General features: G+C 53.3%; 1 long non-coding RNA gene across 1 annotated transcript; it reads left to right on the top strand.

The window, feature by feature from the left end:
- Positions 1 to 777: 777 nt before the first annotated feature.
- On the top strand, positions 778 to 20,817 carry LOC114487203 (uncharacterized). The gene is made up of 3 exons (XR_008618716.1): positions 778 to 908; positions 2,005 to 2,086; positions 18,420 to 20,817. It is a non-coding gene; the product is annotated as an uncharacterized lncRNA (long non-coding RNA).
- The last annotated feature ends 293 nt before the right edge of the window (positions 20,818 to 21,110 follow it).

Below are 21,110 nucleotides of genomic sequence, written 5' to 3'. Positions count from 1 at the left end.
AGGGAGAAATGTTATTGAATGTAACCTCTGGACCCTCTGGGCTAGGCATGGTCATATACTATTTTTCCTTAATCATGGCAAGGTTTGGAGGCTGCTCGTTGCCATTATTCTCCTTTGACAGGAAAATACCCATAGTAGGTACTATCATTACTCCCATTTTACAGACAAGGCAACCAAGTCACAGAGCAGTGAGTAACTTCCCCCCGCTTGGCCTCACTCCCTCTCTCACAGGGGAAGGTCGTTCACATGCTCCCCAGGCCCACGCCCCAACACTTCACTCTCCACCAGTGCAAACCCTTCCAGGGAGGCCTGGGTTTTTGTTGCAAGGAGGAGCCAGCATGTGAAATCCGGAGCCATGGGCAGTGGTTCAGAAACCACAGCTCCAGGAGGTCCAGCTGCCTCTGAGAACAGGTTTGGGTCACTGAGGGTGCCGGGGGCAACGCTGGCAGCCAGCACCCGGGGACAGGCAGCTCTGGAATGCTGGGCCATGTGAACACGGAGGAATTAACTCTGAGCCCCTGGGTCTCCGCCCAGACAGTCACGTGACCACCTCCTACAAATCCCCACCCCCACCCCCGTTTGCCTGGAGCTGTAGGCAGCTGATTCCTGACTGGGGAAGTTGCCAACAGGCCCACTCTGGTGGGGCAGGGGGACCCAGGGACTAGGAGAGGGAGCCTTCTGGAATTAGGAGCATTTTAGGGGAGGGGGAGTGAACGGTGGCTGGGAGCTTCCCGGGAGCAGGGGGGCCAGAGGAGGGGCTGCTGTGACGTCCTCCATCTCACCTGGGGTTAAAATACTGACCAAGCCATCTGCCCAGAGGTGGCTTCTCAGGCTCCAGGCTGCTTCCTGCCCCGGAAGGGCCTCCATGTCTCCTCGGTGACTGAGTACCACAGCTGGGGCAGGGGGAGGTAGGATGCCTTAACCCACTCCTACTGTCCTCAACCCACCCTTCCCCAACAGGGGCAGAAGGGGTCAGCAGGTGGCGGGGGCAGGGGCCAGGGTTGGGAGGGCCTCTGAGAGCCTGTGCCTCCTTTTCTTAATCCCGCAAGGGCCAGGTCAAGCCCTTTTCCCTGGGAACCAGCTGAGTCAGAGCCTGCGGCCTCCTTATCCCTTCATCTCCTGTCCCACCTGCCAGTGGCTTCTTCCCAGGGCCTCTCTCCTCCCCACGGAGGTGAAGTGCCTGTGGCAGGCTTCCTGTTCCCTCGGGACGGCAGAGGTTGCCAGAGGAGCCTGGAGCCCAGGCCATGTGAGGGCACACAGCCAGGCTGCGGCTTCCGCCCTACATCCTTGCTCCCCTCGCCTTCGTCCTCCTCTCGCCCCCTGCTTCTCCTTCTACGCTTATCAAAGGTCCACGCTTCACTGAAGACTTGGGTTCACCCCACAAACATTGATCCGTTGACATTTGGGTTCCACTCCTGGCTCTGCTGTTAACTTTGGGCAAGTTGCTTGATCTCTCAGGGCCTCAGTGTCCTCCCTGTCGATGGGAACACCCCTCACCAGGTTGTTGGAAGAATTAAAACAGATAGTGCATGTCAGTGTCAGCACAGCCCAGTCTGGTCGGCTCCCAGTGCACGTTGGCTACCGTTGTTACCCTTGTTCGTGCTTGGCTCAGGCCCCGCCCATCACTGACACCCGCCCCCCAGCACACATACATATACACTCTCCGTGCTGGGAGGGGGAGGGGATGGCTAGGTGCTGTGACCACGGGGGCCCCAGGAGCACAGATCTGGATCGCTGGGGAAGACCCCTTCCAGAAAGTGGGGCCTGTGGAGGAAGGAGAGAGAGGGGAGAAAGGGGCTAGGGGGCAGGAGAGTAAGTTTCTGCCGGAGAAGCGCGAAGAGTTAGCTTGATTGGTCTGGAATGGGGGGAGAGGTGAGGCAGCACCAGCAAGCAAGGCCTCGTGAGCTAAGCTGAGGGACTTGGAATTAATCGCGCAGGGCCACGGAAGGGTGTACGAGCAGAGGACACCGTGTGACGTGCCATTTGGAATTGTCTTTCTGGCAGCAGCGTGAGGACTAGATTATTCGGAAGGAGAAGCAAGCATGGGAAAGCAGCAAGGAGGCGACTGCAGTGATCCAGGCAAGAGGTGATGAAGCCACTTCAGGAGGGACTGTGATGGCTGGCGGGGAGGGGGTGGGGGATCTGAGAGCTGTAAGGAGGAGAGATGGCAGGTGCCTGAGGGCGAGGCAGAGGAAGGAAGGAGGCAGGCTCATCCTCAGCTCAGGTGCCCAGGGAATGCAGCATGGGGTGCAGGTGGAGGGGAAGAGGTCTGGTTTGGGACGCTGGCCTGAGGTGCCATGGGCCAGCTCAGGGTGGACCTGCAGGCCTGGGCTGTGCAGACAGGTCTGGGCAGGAACTGAGGGGCGGTAGTCACAAGGGTGAGTTTAAGTGAGGTCCCTGAGGGAAAGTGGGCAGAAAATGAGAAGAGGATGGAATGCTGGGAGCACTCACCTTCCAGGGCTGGGGAGGAGGAGCCCGGGAGGAGAAGGGCAGCAGGAGAGAAGGGAGGACAATCACAGGAAGTGGCATCCTGCCTGCCAAAGCAGATGCTGCTGGATGGCGTCAGGCGCTGGGCTGAGATGGAGGAAGATAAGGCCCAAAAGGTGTCCGTTGAATTTAGCAGCAGGGAGGTGCCTGGAGACCCTGGCCAGAGAGGTATGTAGAGAGTGGAGGGGACAGAGGCTAGGACACAGTGTACTAAGGGGACAGCAAAAGGCCCAGTTTGTCCCAGGGTCTTGGCTCTGAAGGGAAGGAGTGAACCTGGCAGCCAGGGGGCTGGGGGGGGCGGGAGTCTCTCTGATCCAAGTTGAGGGAGACATAAGTGCATGTTTATAGGGAAAGAAGTAGAAGGAGAGGTTGAATATACCAGGAGGGGGATCGGTATGAATGAATGACAGGCTCCAAGAGGGGAGGAGACAGCAGGAGAGGCAGTATAGGGTACTGGAAAGTCGGATTAATAATAGCTGCCAGGGCTTCCCTGGTGGCGCAGTGGTTGAGAGTCCGCCTGCCGATGCAGTGGACACGGGTTCGTGCCCCGGTCCGGGAAGATCCCACATGCCGCGGAGTGGCTGGGCCCGTGAGCCATGGCCGCTGAGCCTGCGTGTTTGGAGCCTGTGCTCCGCAATGGGAGAGGCCACGACAGTGAGAGGCCCGAGTACCGAAAATAATAATAATAATAATAGCTGCCATTTTAGCGCTTGCTGTGTGCGGGGCACCGTTCTCAGCGCTTTGCATTTGCTAGCCCACCTGGTCCACACAACAGCCTATGCAGTAGGTGCTCTTATTATCCTCATTTTACAGATGAACGGCCCTGACACAGAAACGGTAAGTAGCTTGCCCAACGTTGCACAGCTAACATGGGGTGCTGCCCGTGTGCCAGGACTTGAGTCCAGGCAGGGTGCCTCCAGGGGTGTGTAGTCGTCAAGACCAGACCTAAGACCAGACCTCCTGGGTTTAAATCCCAGCGCCTCCACTCGTTTGCTTTGTCCTCCTGTCCCTTAGTTTCCCCGCCAAAAAAAGGGCATGAGAATTGTACCCATTTCTTAGTGCTACTGGGTGGATCAAATGTGTAAATGCCCATAAAACACTTGGAGCAGGGCTTGGTGAACAGAAAGCACAGGTGGGGGGACTTGCCTGGGACAGATTTGGGTGCTTCTTATGCGGGGAGCAGAGGGAGGAAGCGAGCACAGGCTGATGGAGGGATCTGTGGAGTCCTTGGCCCTTTTGTACAGTGTTTATCTATTTATGGGCCCTCTCCTGGGTCAGACGGCACCTTGCAGGCAGGTGTAAGAGCAGCTTGTGCAGGTGTAAGAGCAGCTTGTGCTGGAGTTGAAGCAGCCCTTGGGACCAGATCCCAGTCTCCTCACTCCACTCCATCGCCATGGGACCTTCTGCATGTTCCTCTCAGAGCCTTCGTCTCTTCCCAGGCCAAAGGGGCAGTGATGCCCACCTGCCGGGCTGTGGGGAGGGTGAAATGAGATCATGTGTGTGAGTTGGCACGCCCATAGCAATACCAGGCACCTGGGTGACACTTGTTATACAGAAGCTACCTCCGCCACTTCTACAGACATTGATGGAGCAGGGGCCAGGTACTGTTCTAGAATGAAATTATTAATATTATTCCTGGAGCCTCAGCAGAGTACCTAGATGGTTACTAACTGTTGGGCAGATGAGGAAAGAGGGCTTCTCCAGCAAGGATTAAGGATGGAGTGAAGGAGGAGGTGCTAGGATGAATTAGTCAGACAAGGAAAGTGGAGAGTTTGCTCGTAACCTGCACTGTTAGATATCCGCGGGCCCACGTGCTGCACCCTACCCAAGACAGCACGCTATGGGTTGAGTTTGGCAGATCCCAAGTTACATGCAGATGTGACTTGGAAGGTGAGAGTGTAGGATCCTGAGCACCTGAGGACTGGTGGCAGGGCATCCAGGCTGGTGGGAAATTTTGTTATTTATTTATTATTTTTGGCTGCATTGGGTCTTCGTTGCTGCGCGCGGACTTTCTCTAGTTGCAGCGAGCAGGGGCTACTCTTCCTGGCGGTGCGTGGGCTTCTCATTGCAGTGGCTTCTCTTGTTGTGGAGCGCTGGCTCCAGGCTCATGGGCTTCATTAGTTGTGGCAGGCGGGCTCAGTGGTTGTGGCTCGCGGGCTGTAGAGCGCAGGCTCAGTAGCTGTGGCGCACAGGCTTAGTTGCTCCGCGGGATGTGGGATCTTCCCGGACCAGGGCTTGAACCCACGTCCCCTGCATTGGCAGGTGGATTCTTAACCACTGTGCCACCAGGGAAGCCCCTGGTGGGCAATTTACTTACCAAGGTCTGTCCTCTTGGGGATTGTGAAATCCAACCCACCTGACTTGGAGATGGGATTTCCCGGTAGAGGAAGAAGTTTGTTTGGCAGATCGTTTGGGTTCTGGGCAGGACGGGCTTATGGGCGTGGACCTGTGCAGTAACACTGAGCATCAAGTTCGAAAGGGATAGTTTCATGCTTTGCTTTTGCCGTCTTGAAATTCTTCATAATTTTGAACAAGGAGCCCCACATTTTCATTTTGGCTCGAACCCTGCAAGTTATGTAGCCTGTCCCGGTTCTAGGGCCTGAGGTGCTTGTCTGTCTCCTAGCCCATAATGAACGTGGCAGGGCCCACATTGGCACCTGGCCCTGGATGTGATGGGCCCAGAGAGGGATGAGGGAGGCTGCATGGGGCTCTGTCCCTCCGGAGGCCTGGAGCTGGGGTGAGACCTGTGGTATTAAGTGGAGCATGCTCGACAGAGTCAGACCACTGGGTTTGTGTCCTCACCCTGCTACTAGCCAGCTGTGTGCTCTTCAGCAGGCTGTGGACATCTCTGAGCCTGTTTCCCTGTCTGCAGACCGCGGATAGAGTGACCGCATGACAGGAGGGTTAAATGAGGTAATGGGCAGAGAGTGCCTAGTATGTAGTAGGTGCTTAGCAGATGTTTGCTGGTGGGTGCCTGCTTGGGCCCAGAAGGCAGTTGGATTGGGAATAACATGCTCCTACTCTAGGAGACGATGGGAAAAAAAGGCACAATGTCCCTGCACTACCCTGTAGGGGATGCAGAGGGCTGAGTGCCATCCTTGGGACTGTCTTCCAGGAAATGGGCTGCCAGCTCCCCCACTCCAAAGGGGCCACCATCTTTGGCCACTTCATTTCCAGAGTGAGCAAAGGGAGAACAAATCCGAGCCCTGGCCCAGAGGTGGGAATTCCAGGCCGTTGGGCCTTGTTCTGGGGCCCTGAGAAATCCTACCCCTCACTCCGCAACTGTCTCACACCTTAGTTTCCCCAGATCCTCTCCAGGGAGAGCAGCTTTCCCTGTGTAATAGGGCAGTGCCCCTTCTCTCCGGGAGGCCTCCCCGTCCGGGGGGTGGGGTGGGGCGGATATAGCTGTGGGCTGAGGTCATGTGTTCCCTCCTCCTCAACACCCCATTGTCCTGTCCCCACCCCCTTTCTGATCCTTGATTTACCCTGAGCGGGATTAAGACCTTTAGCCTCCCTCAGAGCTGAGAGGTTAAGGTGCACCTCCCCCCACCCACTCACATACAAGTTCAAAATAAAAACCACCCTAAACCTTAAATCGGTGTGACAAAGTCCAACAAAGTTCTGATTTTTCCCAGGACAACTACTTCCTTGCTATTTTTAAAATACTAAGAATTAGCTCTTAAAAAAAACAAACCATACCGAAACACTTTGTTGATGCCCTTTTACTGCCAGTGCCCTAAGCACATGCTTACTCTGCCTGTTCGGTAACCTGGCCTCGCCTGCCCCCTCCCCTGTGCCAGAGCGGGACAGGGCCTGACCTGCAATACAGGGCATTGGGCCACTCTGCCCAGAGCCTTCCCCTGGGGAGAGGGAAGCCCTGGGCCAATCAGCCCCTCCTGGAGATGTGATGTCAGGAAAGCCCAGAAGGTTCCACTCCACCCCTGCCACAGGCTCACGCTGTCCTCCCGACCAGAGCAGCCAGGGCCAGCATGGGCCCTCGTCCAGTCCTCCAGCTGGCCAAGGACGGCTGGGCTGTGTTAGTGCCCAGGCCTGCTGCCCTTCACTCCACACCTGCCTGTGGGCTGGTCTCCCTGCCCCAGGCTCCTCCCCTTCCCGCTGTGGGGGAAGGAGCGAGCAAGTGCTGGAACTTCTGCCGACTGGCTCTTCCAGATCCTGCTTATAACCCTGGTCAAAAATAAATCCTGTGTGTCTGAGCAGGAGAGGGTAGGAAGGTGAGATGGTGGGAGACAGAGGAGGCAGGCAGAAGGCCGCGGACAAGCAGGAAGACCAGGCCTCCTTAGCACCCCTAGTGAATGTCCCAAAGAAAGGGGCTGATACCGAGCATCCCAGAAAATTCCAGGTGGGAGGACCTTTCGGAGCACTTCATTTTGCTGAGAGATAACAGGCCCAGAAAGCGGGCAGGTCATTTCCCTAATGTCAGCAGCAAACAAGACGCCGGTGGATCAGAGCCCTGTGGGCCTTGCTCTAGCTCCTCCCTTTTCCCTGAGTGAGGCATGAGGACTGGCCCCCAACCTCCTGGGTGCTCCTCCCCTGAGCACCCCCTGATCAAGCCAGAAGGCACCTCTGCATCCCCTGCCTGCCCGCCACTGCCCACTTTCCTGCTCAGCTCTTTTTCTCCGCACACTACCCAGCACCCATCCAGCTTATCCCCCTTTCACCTCCTCAAGGGAAGGGACGTTTATTACTGTGTCTGGTGTGGCACATACGATGCTATATATCCCTCTCGATGATAAACCAAAGCCTGAGGTTAGATGTTTTCTGGAGGAAATTTCACATTCCAGGAGAGAGAAAGAAAGGATTGGTGGATTCTGAGCACTTTACATGTGCAAGGCATTTTCCTTACTTGACTTCCAACCCTTAAGGCAGTGCTGCAAAGCATCTTCCATCCGAGAGATGAGCCTTTGAGCCAGAGAGCTTTAAGGCGCTGGCTGAAGGTCGCGGAGCAGCAGTGCTCAGGGGAAACCCGTCTCCCATCCACTCCTTGCATCTCTGGGCCCCGCATCTGCAGCGCTAGGGATGCGGCTGGCCTGCAGCGAGTGGTCTCTAGGCATGATCTCACTTTATCCTCACAGCACCCACGAGACAGCTACTATTGTCCCCTCTTTTTACAGTGGAGGAAACGGAGGCACCGGGAGGTTAAGGGACTATGACCCCCCCACTAGACAGTAGTGGATGTGAAACCTGAATGCAGGGACTCTGCTGCAGGCCCGTACTCTTAATCAGGCACAATCTGAGTCCTCCCCCGTACTTCCAGCCCCCTGTCACCTTGGCCTTGGGGATGTGGGTTTCAGGCCAGCCTCCTGGAGTCTCCTTGGGAGGTCAGGGGCTGTGGGTTCTCATTCTGCAGCCACTCTGGTTAAAGGCTCAGGGAAGGAGGAAGGAAAGATATGGGCTGAGAGTGGAGTTTGAGATTTGTGTCTTGCCCTTTCTTAGAGTTTTAGCTTTGTCCCTGTGGCTCTAGGGGATTAAGGTTGTATGTTTCTTTCCTCAGCAGGGGCTTCCCCCAGAAAAGCCCATGAAATACACAGATGCGGGGGTATTTGGAAATAGTTCGTTCAGGCTTTGGGATTAGACAGAAGGGTCTCATGTTTCTTCTGTACTAGTGATCTTGGAAAAGTCACTCTGAGCCTTGAATTTCTTTCTGTCAAGTAAGAAGAATAGTGCCTCCTCTGAAGAGTTATAAAGGGGGTCAAATGAGACGATTGATTATTGTAAACTGTGAAGTCGTCTATAGTTGTCAATTCTGACGCATTGATGCTATTACCTTCCTAAAGGAAGAAGTCAGCTTGAGGGGTAGTGAAGGTGGCTGTGGGAGTGACAAGCCGGGCAGTTAGGATGTTGGTAAAGTGAATTTTGTCCCAGTGCCCTGAGACCTCTAAGCTACAGGGGAGAGGCTGCAGATGGGTCAAGATTTGCTTTACTGGTGCCTTGGCGGGGGGATCAAGAAACTGGCTTTGCCTCGGCTGCTGAGGGAGAAGCAGGAGGTTGCATCGCCCCGGGTGGAGCACACCCATTGCCCCGCCAGAGTGCAGGGCCCCTGGGCTCACACCGTCAGACAAGAGCAGTGACATTCTCCCAGTTGATTCCACCCCAGGGTCACCCAAAGGGGAGGAGCTCCTGGCCATTTTCAGGAGTTCTCATTTCCAATCTGCCCAGGTGGTTGCGGGGAGATTGGAGGCTGGGGGAAAACATGAGGAACCTTCGCCTAAAGCGAGCCAGGGGTCCGTGGCACCAGGAGGAAGGGCTGCTGCAGGCGGATGCGGTCTCGCTGGCTTATGTAACCATTTTCCTCAGCACACCCCCCCCCACCGAGTATGCACAAACAATAACTTGGAATAGATACCAGTCTGGTTGAGGCAGGTCATCAAAACCTGGAACTGTCCCTGCCAAACAGGAACGTCCTGTCCCCTCAGCTGAGCAGATGCCTGGCTTATGGGGGGAGGAATGAGAGATGTAATCAGGCTCTCAGAGTCAGGAAGCATGGATTGTCCTTGCTTTGGTGGGTCATCTGGTCAATTATCACTTATTCAGCATTCAGAATGTGGTCATAAATAAGCCAAAGTCCTTGTTGGTGTGCTTACAAGCTATCGGGGAAGGGTTCCAGAAACACAACACTTGGTAATAGAGGAGCAACTGCTTTAGCTTGGACAATTTGGCTTGGGTTTTGATGAGTGAATAGGAGTTCGCTGATCAGGGAAGGGAAAATCCCAGGTCTTATTTTTCCACTGGTTTAAGATGAAAAAACAACCCTGTGCAGAATACATGAGTGCTAGGAGGTGCTCTAAGGTGGCAGGAAAGCATGACTTAGGAATGAGACCATTCTGGGTCTGACAGTAGAGTTCCCTGATACTGTGATTTTGGCCTCTGCCCCACTGGTCAGGCCTCCAGCCCTTCTCTGGGCTCGGTTGGAAGAAAACTTGGCCCAAAGCAAGTTTCTCTCTCTGAGTGTGCCATCCAGTGCCTTGATAACTGGGAGCACAGAGGTCGAGGGAGGACATTTTATTGGTGCTGCAGAGAGTCAAAATACACGGATGGGAGGCCTTCCCCATCTCCCTGCCCCCTGCCCTCTTCCCCGCCTGCCCTGGCCACAACCACCAGGCACCCTCATCTCTCTTAACCTGTTCTTGCTTGGCCCTGAAATAGCCTGGCTGAGTCCTTGACCTGCCATTTTCTAGACCTCTCGCTTGGCTCAGTGGTTCAGGACCCAGACTCCTATATGGCCATCTCCAGTTATTCCTTAGGTCCAGACCTTGCACACACAGTTAATGATTGAGTCTGCAGCCCCATAGGGACTCACAGGTAAGACCTCTTGAATAGCAAAAGCACACAAGCCCACGCTAGCTATGTGCCCACAGGCTGTCACCCACTTGAACATGTGAGCCCATGCTCACAATTTCCAGGACCAGATGGATCAACTGTAGGGCAGAACTTGTGGAGTGGGCACACCTGGGCTGTTTGTGACCATAACCCCTCATCGCTTAAACAGCAGGGAATGCAAAGCCATGCGTGGATTTGGTCTCAGCTGAATTTATTTGCATCTCCCTTTGGATGAGTCAAAAGCATGTCTGATTATCATGTATTATCTCTTTTCAAGTTAGTTTCCCCACGTGGCAAGTGAGAATGGGGCTTCCTCACCTATTTCGCCGAAGGGAAAGTCAAGACGTTAAAGAGTGATTTGCCCACAGTTCCTTTATTTAGCAGACACGTATGGAGCACCTACTCTCTGCCGCCGTCTCTGCAAGCACAGGGCGTTCAGGAGAAAGCAAAACAAAGGGCCTGTCCCCAGGAAGCTTACATTCTGGTGGGGACACCACCAACAAATAAATACGTCAAAATACGTCAGCATATGTCATATGCTATTCAGATGGATAAAAGTAGGGAGGGGGAGAGTGATTGACAGGATGGGGAGAGTGTTGTTGTTTCACACATTTGGTTCTGGAAGGCCCTGCAGAGGAGGTGACGTCAAAGAAGAGATATGATATATGTGAGGCTAGGGTGTTCCAGGCCATGTGACAATGTCATAACCACACTGAGTGCCCTCAATCTTTTCTCTCTCTACTGCTGGCTCCCTGCAGCGAGGCAGGGACTCTTTGAAAAAAAGGATGACAACTACTCATCTTTGGGTCTTCGGTTCTGACTGCGGTTCAGATGCTATTGGCATGTTTCCACCTCCCCCTCCAGAAGGGCTCGTGTGATACTGAATGCCCAATCCAGGAACAGTGCCTGGAATCGAGGAGAATGTTTCTGACTGACTGCGTTGCAGATAGAATGCACAATTAGAAGCCTACAGCTGGAGGTGAGGCATGGGCCTGGGGCCAGAAGCACATCCTAGGAGAGAGGCAGGAGTGATTTCTAATTTCAGTCCCTGTGGTTGATCCAGTGGCTTCATGTTGGTCTTCTACAGAAAAACAACTGCAAACATCTATATTGTGCTAGCCACTGTTCGGAGCACTTTATATACATTAATGCATTTAATCCTCATAAAAGCCCTGTGTGACAAGTGCTATTATCATCCCTATTTTACAGGTCAAGGTTCTAAAGCACAGAGAGGTTAAGTGATTTAGCTGAGGTCACACAGCTAATAATTGGCAGAGCCAGAATGTAAGTAAGTCCAAGAGTCCCCGTTCTTATGCTTACACTATAGTTTCATACCCCATATCCTTATCCCATAGACTGGTTCCCTAGATCTTTAACTGGGGTGTTTGTGCCCTCAGAGTCCCTGGGATGAGCCAGAGGGTTTTTGAGACTCAACTTCCAAGAAGGTAATATTTAATTAAAGATTTCAGAGAAAAATTAAGTATTTAATTATAATTAATTTAATACATTTTTATACTGTGATGATGACAGATATAATAGCAAAAGCCAGGAGTACTTTTAATATAAAAAAGGACAAAGCTGGGCTTCCCTGGTGGCACAGTGGTTGCGAGTCCGCCTGCCGATGCAGGGGACATGGGTTCATGTCCCGGTCCGGGGGGATCCCACATGCCACAGAGCGGCTGGGCCCGTGAGCCATGGCCGCTGAGCCTGCGCGTCCGGAGCCTGTGCTCCGCGACGGGAGGGGCCGCAACAGTGAGAGGCCCGCGTACCGCAAAAAAAAAAAAAAAAAAAAAAAAGAGCTTTCCAGGAAATGCCACCCTGATGGTGAGTTGCAGGGTTTCTGTCCTCAGACCCTTCCCTTGGCCCCTAGCCCAGGGTGAACTGTCCTTGTCTGTGATGTCCCCTCATCCCAGCACAAGTATGCGAGTACACACCACACACAAATACACACACACACACACACACACGCACGCACACACAGAATCCCCAGCCACTGTGACTGTCTGGATGGAAGGGATCATGGGCCACGTCAGGCTGGGCTGCGGTGCCTCTTTCTGATTATTCTTCTGTGGGCCTGGGCCACTGAGGCCGAGGGGGCCAGGCAGGGAGGGGGCTGGGCCTTGGCTCCCCACGGGAGCTTGCACAGGGCTCAGAGTTTCCAATTTGTGCCTGTGGGGTAGTGTAAGGCTGACCCTCCATAACACCACCAAGACAGTCACACAGGAGGCGCCAGGAGGATCTCCTGGTCCTCTGCACCTGGGCCGGCATCCGATTCCCAGAGCACATCCTTTGATATTCCCTCCCTCAGGGTGAGAGAGGTATGTTCTGTGGCCCCTGTTTTCAATGTGTTTGTATGTGTCAAGCCCAGGGGTGCGTGTCCTCACTGCCATGTGCCACAGAATGGATCCCCCTGGGGAGGCAAGGCCCACAGGAGTTTTAAAGGCAGAGCGAGATGAATGTAAGCTGACACTTCCACCTTGACAAGGAGCTGAGGTGCCTTGCAGAGGACAGGCCTGGTAATTCACGTGCCGGTGTCTTCATTGACAAAGCAAAACAGCAAACACGCGAGCGAAGGAGATGAGTCACGCAGGGGGAGGCTGTGGTGGAAGGAAAAGGGCAAGGATGTGTGTGTGTGGGGGGCGGTTAGGAAGGGCTCGGGCAGGGGAAGCTGAGAGGGAGAACAGGGTTGTCTGTGCATCTGTGAGGAAATGCATGTGTGAGAGGGAAAGAAACGGGAGAGAGTGTGTGTGAGAGGGAACGCAGGGGTGAGAAGAGATGTGTGTGTGACTGACAGCAGGAGGGAGGCAGGCAGGCAGGGTGGGGGACAGCGGGCCTCTCTCACCCCTCCTTCAGCCACAGGGGCTTCTGGAAAGCCCTGCAGTTTGGAGAGAGGGACGTGCAGGAGAGGTGAGATTTCATTACCTTTCCCTTTGTGTGATATTTTCGTGTTAGAAATGTAACACTGGAGCTATAAATAATCCAGTCACAGCTGCAGCATCCAGGAGATTTATGGCGCATGCCAATGCTTCCAGCTTTGGGCTGAGGGGGGTTTGCTTTACGAAGCCAAGATGAAAGGCTGATTTTCCAGCGCTCGGTCCCCCCTCCGCCCGATCCTGCCCCCACCTACTCAATCCCTCCTTCCTGACCTATGGAGCCAGGGGAGAGAGAAGCTCATAAATGCTTAGACCCCCTTTGTCCTGGGCAGCCTGGGGCATGGCAGGAGCCGAGTTCCGAGTGGGCAGCTTGCAGAGGCTGGGGAGAGAGTGAGGGGAGCAGGGCGGGCAGAGGTGCGTGCCCTGCCCCAGGCTTCCACTTGGTCAGCTGCCTCAGACAAGGCACAGGCTGGTGGCGCCAACAGGTGGTCCAGACACAGATGGGCTCAGGCCTGATGAGGTCCCTGGGGCGATGGCCCCCAATCCTTGTTCTCCTCTGTGGGCGGGGCCCTTGTCCTCTGCTTCCTCAGCAAAGACTGTGCTTGGTGCAGGACTCCATGGGGGCTGGGCTTCTCTCTGCCCCGGGAGAGGGGGCTTCCCTGTTGACCTGGGAAGGGGCCATTCCCCACGAACTTGGGGGCTGCTGGGTCGGACGGTGACACCGCCGGGCAGAGGCAAACAGTGTGTCTGGGGCAGTGAGAGGGCAGGGAGGAGGCATCCCGGTCTCCCCAGACCACCTCCTGGGATCTGCCTCCAGTGGTGAGGGCAGATGGAGAAGGGGAGGGGAGACATTGGGGAGCCCAGCTTGTCCTCAGGACCCACGGGGCTGGAGGAAGAGAAGGAGGGTTGGGGTCTCGGGGAGAGGAGCTGGTTCAAGGCGCCCCTGTGACATGCTGGTGCCTCCCTGCAGTTTCCCACCAGAGCACTTAGCCCACTGTGTCCCCCACAAGCCCGAGGCGAGGCCTCCTGAGGGCAGGGAATATGCCCGCACTGCTCTCATTTTGCAGCCTGCTGACCGCACGGACCTTGGGCCCTCAGCGCAGGGCATCAGTCCTGCTGACCGGTCAGACCCTGGTGCTGACATGTGCGCAAGCCCTGCGGGCTGGAGCCCTGGGTGCAGAGGGAGAGGCCAGAGCCCCCTGGGTCTCCGGACCCCACTTGGTCCCTCAGCCCAGTCCTCAGGCTGCCCTGCCCCTGGCCCTCCTGCCCACTCTGTGGCCCAGTTACCTCAGTGGTTTCTGCTTTGCTTTTCTTCTAATTCCCTGAGCAAATATGGAACATCCAGAGAGACACCCGAATCCTGGGTGGGGATGGAGGCGGTCACGCAGCTGACTACTTCCCAGGGCAGTTCAGTCAAGATAAACACACCTCACCTGCAGGCCTCTGGCAGAGGGTGCCTGCCCAGCGGGCAGGTGGGGCCCTTCCCTTCGAGGATGCCTCCGGGGAGAGGTGTCTGTCGCAGGACCGTCGACTTCAGGGCAGACACACGTGGGTTGTGGCAGGGTCTTGTCTTGGGACCGGGGCAGTCTGTCCGTCTTCAGCCTCCAAAAGCAAACCATGTGTGGGAATGGGAGAATTTCCCCTCTCTGCCTGACCACCTGAGTGGAGACATTGGTCTTCTCCTGCCCTTGGACTGGGACTTAACACTATTAACCCATAAACACTTCCCAGGAAGGGAAATTCCCACCCTCGGCCCCCAAACAGCAAAAGAACATGGGTGACTTTCTCAGTTTGCTCATCTAGAGCTCCATCCTTCTATCCTCCCCCCGGACCCCCGCTCCGCCTCTGAGGTCCAGGAGGCTGACCGGTGTGGACCACATCAGCTGAAGTCTCATGGTTTCTGCTTCCGGTTGGATTTGTCCAATGGGACTGTTTGGAGGGTGAGAGGACAGAGGCTGGGGTATTTGTTCCCCTTTCTACTTTCCTTTGCAGCTATGGCTCTCTCCAGCTTCCGGTCATCTCCCTCCCTGTCCCGTCAGGGTCTTCACTGTTCTTTGTGGTTTCCCTTGGCACTGCCCACCCTTGGTAAAAGGGTGAGAGACTTCTCAATTTCCCTGTTTGAGGCTAACACCTCTTTCCTGTTGGAATCTCAAATGATACAGGAACTTTGGAGATTGGGAGGCAACAGAGCCCCCACCAATGCCCACAACATGGTGGCACAGATGCCTAGGGGAGGCAGGCAGCCTGGTAAAGTGGCAAGAACATGAACTTGGGAGACAGACCTACCAGGGTCTGAATTTTCAGCCCAACTATCTGTGTGAACTTGGTCAAGTTCCTCAAACAGGCCGACCCTTCTTTGTTCTTCATCTGGGAAATAAAAGTTAATTTTCACCTCCTGGATCTGTCGGGAGAACTGCATGAGAGATGTATTAAGCACCTGGCACTTAGGAGACCGGTGATGGCAAAAGGGTCTACCTTACGTGCCAGCTCCAACTGATCAGTAATGGCTCCTTGGAGCACTGTGTGGAGAAGTCTGACTCCCCATCCTGGCCCGGAGGTGATGGGTGCACTCGTGATTGATTCGTGATGGCTGTCACGTTGCGGACCAGGAAGTGGCAGTAGAATGGGCTTGCCTTCCCTGTAGCAGACACTCACTGAATGAGAGCTATCAGTTTTCCTGTTTCTCTGCTCTTTGGGAAGAGAAGTAGGATTCTGCTGGGGTCAGAAAGACCGGGATCCCGCTTGACCAGTGTCCATTCCCGCCAGCACTGCTCAGGTCCCGAGTCACTGAGCCAGCTGTCCTGGCTCACCACGGACTGCGCGGCAGCGAGGATGGTCCAGCCAGCCCTTTGCCTTTATCAGCAAACTGCTTCAGCCCTATCTAGATTGTTTAAGGTCTTCTTCCTCCGGGGACCTTCTCTTGCTCTTTTCAATCCTCAAATGCCACCCATATCCTCCCGCCAACAGATGCCACATACACACACACTCTCTCTCTCTCACATGTGCACCACCTCCTCCCCATAGTGAGTTATAGGGAATTATTAACTTGAATTTCTCCACCCCGTGTCACCCCCCTTTCCAAATCTCCCCCATTATCTCCTGGAATAACGTCAGGGGACCTGACGTTATTCCAGCAACACATACCAGAGTTGGTTGAAGACAGAATAAGTAGAAGAGAAATCTCAGCCGCAGGCACCCTATGGGGCGAGCTGGAGCCTTAGTGATTGCGAAGTGGCCCCTGGAGTAACAAAGAAAGAAAAGGGAACAAGGAATCCTTTTCAAAAATCATTTTCTTTCTAGTTTCACTGGCACCTGGGAGTAACCTTCATGTACCCACTTAGTTAAGAAACATTTATTGAGCACCTCTTATGTGCTGGGCACATATACGCTCTGTGCCCTGAAGGGGACACGGACAAGTAGAACCCAGTGGGTGCTGGGCAGGACAGGGAGCACGGAGATGGAGGTGAGCACGGGGGCGGGGGGGAACCTCTGATCGGAGCGACGCGGTGGGACAATCAGAGATGACTTTCCTGAGAAAGGGGCTCCTAAGTCAAGTCTGGAGGGATAAGGAAGCTGGTCCAGGCGGCAGCAGGGGCAGCATGTGCAAAGATCTGAAGGTGTGTGTTTGAGGAGCTCCTGGTTGCTGGCAGGTCACGGGAGCTGGGGCTCCAAGCCAGAAGGAAAGAAGTGATGGGAGGACCCAGCGGCAAGGGAGGGGTGGGGCAGGTCCTCCAGGGCCTTGGAAAGGCCTTTCTGAGGAGTCCAGGTTTTCCCAAAGTAGTCCCTACCCCTGCTACCTTCCCACCTCCTAGCCTGACCTCTGCCCTCCACCTGCCTTAGCAGGTGAGGCTCTAAAGGAAATCTCCCATTCCTCCTCCTCCCACCAGCTGTAGGACTTCCCAGGGATTTAGGGGCAGTCACGATGCCTTCCCCCCATGCCCTGTTGATACCGACCAGGAGTCTTGGCCTTCCCCAAGCAATAGAAATTGACTAGAGGCCAGACGAGAAATTCAGGCAAGGCTTTCCTAGGGCCCCCTGCACAGGGGAGAATGAGAACAGACAACAGGTTCCCTTGCTTGCTCACTTGCTGAGGGGGGCAGGCTTTATCCTTATATGGGGTAGGGGTAGGGGTGTATCCAGGGGTCGGGCCGGAGGGGTGGCTTAGGTGTTTTTCTCACCCCTTAGGTGGTGTTGAGTGCAGGGGGCATGCTCAGTGCCCTGCTTTTGCTTCTGACACCCTGTTTTTGCTCCCGGCTCTTCAGAAATGGCAGCTGGGTTTTTTTTTGTCTTTTTGGGTCCAGAATTTGCCCCAACTGCGCAGGCTCACAGTTATTTTTAGTCTCATATAGTTTCTTTGTATTTTGTAGCTCTAGGGGAGGTGTGTCCAGGTGCAAGCTTTGCAGCACTGCAGCAAAGGGTCCCAGGTCCCAGGCCTGTCTCACTGTGAGTCCTCAAGAGTGTAGTGAGGGCTGATGGGTGCTGGGGGTGGGTGGGCAGGGGGGTGGCAGTGCGTGAATGAGGAGGAACTACAGAACTGGGGACTGAGGCAACCTGATGAATGAAGGCTTTAATGCCGTCTGGCTAGTAACTGGCTGACCCAACCATCAGGTGCAATTTAGGGTGAAGCAGGCATTCGTTTGGGCATTTTGTTTCTCCAGTGACTATTCGCAATTATCACCTCCTCTTGTAAAAACCCTGACACCTTTCCCCAGCTACCTCCCCTGCTCAGACCTACTTCTCTTTAGAAAATGGGGAATGGTGTGTCTGTGTAGCTGTGTAGCTCTATGTGTGTGTGTGTGTGTGTGTGTGTGTGTGTGCATGAAAGTATCTCATATATGTGTGAAGAAGTGTGTGTATAAATAGGAGTGCATGTGCTTGCATCTGCATGAAAATATCTGCTGGTGCCATGTATGGGAGAGCCTGTGTGCATGAGACTTGTATGCCTCTGTGCACATGGGGGAACACGGATGCATGCATGTTCACATGTGTCCAGGAGAGTCAGTGGGTCTTTATGAGTGAGAGTGACTGTGGGGTGTGTGAGTGTTTGCCGTGAGTGTGCATGGGATTCTGTGCAAATGACCGGTATGATTGTCTTTGCAGGGGAGAAGTTGTTGCGCTGGGATACTTACATGAACCAAAGCAATAAAATGCCCAACTGGTCTCCCTGCTTCTCCTCTTGTAATCCATTCTCCACCCAGCACCCAGTGTGAGATTTTAAAAATGCAAATCAGATTGTGTCACTTCTAGGCTGAAAACCCTCTGATGGCTACTCACTGCATCTGGAATAAATCCAACCTTTGACTGTGGCCTGGAGGATGTGCCCCCATCCCAATCTTTGAACCTTTGTCCTCATCTCCTCCCACTCCTCAGGCAGGCACCCCTGCCTCAGTCACATAGGCAAGAGACTTTATACCTGCTGCTCCCTTCTCTGGACCCCTTGGCTGCCGGGCACTGTCTTGGCTTCAGATTTCAGCTTGACATTATCAATGGGTCCTTCCCTGACTCCCCTCAGTCCTCATCTGTCCCATCACTCCGACTTCTTTCCTCCCCAGGGCTAGGTCAGTTAGGTCTGAAGCAGGTGCTGAGACAGAGTTAGTTGTGCACAGGAGTTTGTGTGGGGCAGCCCCTGGGAAGGAGTAGAGAGAACTCCAGATTGGGCAGGTCAGGGAGAGGCCAGCAGACCACAGTACAGATCTGATAAGGTCTCTGCCGGCCTCCTAGGTGCGCGGAGCAAAGACTGTCCACTAGAGGAATCCTGAATTAGGTGGAAATGGCTGACCTTACACCATAGCTGGCTCAGTCAAGGGCCGGAACCATCAACTCAAAAGCCAAGGTTCAAGAGAATGAGAAGACAAACCACAGATGAGAAAACACTTGCAAAATACAGATTTCAGGAAGGACTGGCATCCAAAATATACAAAGAACTCTTAAAACTCAATAATAAGTTGATTTATAAAAAATGGGCCAAAGACCTAAACAGACACCTCACTAAAGAAAATATACAGTTGGCAAATAAGCATATGAAGAGATACTTCACATCATATGTCATTGGGGTACTTCAAGTTCAAACAACAATGGAATGGCCCAAATCCAGAACGCTGACAACACCAAACGCTGGTGAGAATGTGGAGCAACAGGAACTCTCATTCATTGTTGTTGGGAATCAAAATGGTACAGCCACTTTGGTGTTTTTTTAAATAAAACTAAACATACTCTTCCCACACGATTTAGCCATCACACTCCTTAGTATTTACCCAAGGGAGCTGAAACTTATGTTTACACAAAAACCTGTACACAGATGCTTATAGCAGCTTTATTCATAGCCAAATCTTGGAAGAAACCAAGATGTCTTTCAATAGGTGAATGGGTAAATAAACTGTCGTACATCCAGACAATGGAATATCATTCAGCACTAAAAAAAGAAATGAGCTTTCAAGCCCTGAAAAGACCCGGAGGAATCTTTTTTTTTTTTTTTTTTAAAGGTAGGATTTCTTACATTCACCTTTTCTTAAAAAAAATAGATTTATTTATTTAATTTTTGGCCGCGTTGGGTCTTCGTTGCCGCGCGCAGGCTTTTCTCTAGCTGTGGTGAGTGGGGGCTACTCTTCGTTGTGGTACGCGGGCTTCTTATTGCAGTGGCTTCTCTTGTTGCAGAGCACGGGCTCTAGGCGTGCGGGCTTTGGTAGTTGTGGCACGTGGGCTTCAGTAGTTGTGGCTCGCATGCTCTAGAGTGCAGGCTCAGTAGTTGTGGCACACGGGCTTAGTGGCTTCGCGGCATGTGGGGTCTTCCTGGACCAGGGCTCGAACCCGTGTCTCCTGCATTGGCAGGCGGATTCTCAACCACTGCGCCACCAGGGAAGCCCTGGAGGAATCTTAAATGCATATTACTAAGTGAAAGAAGCCAATCTGAAAAGGCTACTGTATGATTTTAGCTCTATGACATTCTGGAAAAGGCAAAACTATGGAGATGATAAAAAGATCAATGGTTGCCAAGGGTTAGTTGGAAGGGAGAGAGGAATAGGCAGAGCACAGAGGATTTTCAGAGCAGTGAACCTCTTCTGTGTGATACTACAGTGGTGCGTATTTGTCCAAATACATAGAATGTACAACATAAGAGTGAACCCTAGTGTGAACTATGGACTTTGGGTGATAATGATGTATCAGTGTAGGTTCATTGATTGTAACAAGTGTACCATTCTGGTGGGGATGTTGATGGTTGGGAGGAGGCTGTGTGTGAGTGGGCACAGGAGCACATAAGAACCCTGTGTACTTTCTGCTCAATTTTGCTGTGAACCTATAAATGCTCTTTAAAAAAAAAGTCTGTTAAAAAAGAAAGGAAGTAAGGAAGAAGGAAAGAAAAAACAAATCCTCAGACTTTTTCCCTGGGCTGCTCCCTTCTCCTCTCTCCCCACCCTCATCCTTTCCTTCTGCTGTGCAAGTGTTTTCTGACTTCCTCACAGGAGGACATGTTTGCTAGGCATGTCTGTCTGTCTGTCCTTCTCTTTTACGTTTTGGCTTGAGCCTTTGTTACAGAATTTCCCACTCAGGGGCCAGGCTGAGCTGGAGATTTTTCATCTCTGCAGTTCCTCTGCCAACCTTGCAGGCCCCCATTCCAGCTTCCTCCCAACCCAACGAATTTCTAGAAAGAATTCACCAACAAATGACAGCTGTGATCCGCTCTGTAAGCCCTGTCCTGGTGTAAATATGTCCCCTGACACCCAGCACAGGAGAAGAAAATTCAAGAGTGGAGAGAGAAGAAAATCCTGGATGTCTCATTAGCAGCACCTCCTACCAAGCTTAATCTCACCTCCTACCAAGCTTAATCTCACCTCCTTTGGTGTCAGAGAGAAGCAAGAGAAAGACGTCTTCCCTCTCTGTCTCCAGGGATGGACTTGAGGGGAGTCCACAGACTGTGTGCTGCATTTCCATTTCCCAGGCTGTGATTAAAACTTCCAGAGGCACCAAGTTTCGAGAAGATTAGGCCATCTCCACCTCCCTGAGCAGTACAAAATAAATCAATACTAAGCCACAAAATAAGTGTGAGGAAGCCCTTTAACGTTTTCAATTCTCCTATGATGACTATTTTGAAGTTTTGTATTTTTTGAAATATAAAATGCAAAATTCTTAAACGTTTTTCTTCTTTGCTGATTCCCTAAGTATGGGTTTGGTTTTGGGCTTATCTGTAATCAGCCCAGCTGAGCTTCCTGTCCCCCACCAGGCCTGCTCTTGCTGAGGCTGCAGAGGGTGGCTCCGGGGTTGACCTTGAGGACTTCAGGGGTCCTTCCATGAAAACAGGCCTGGGGTGGGGTGGGGAGGTCACGTAGTCAAGCTCAGGGCTGACGGGGAACAAATTAAGTAGGAAACAGGGAGGGAAGAGGCTTGGTCTGGCGTTGGGAGGGATGTTTCTCCTTG

Source organism: Physeter macrocephalus, chromosome 11 (assembly GCF_002837175.3).
Source record: "Physeter macrocephalus isolate SW-GA chromosome 11, ASM283717v5, whole genome shotgun sequence".
Taxonomy (NCBI): Eukaryota; Metazoa; Chordata; class Mammalia; order Artiodactyla; family Physeteridae; genus Physeter; species Physeter macrocephalus.
The sequence above is the reverse complement of the archived record's forward strand: the minus strand, read 5'-3'. Positions and strand labels throughout refer to the sequence as shown.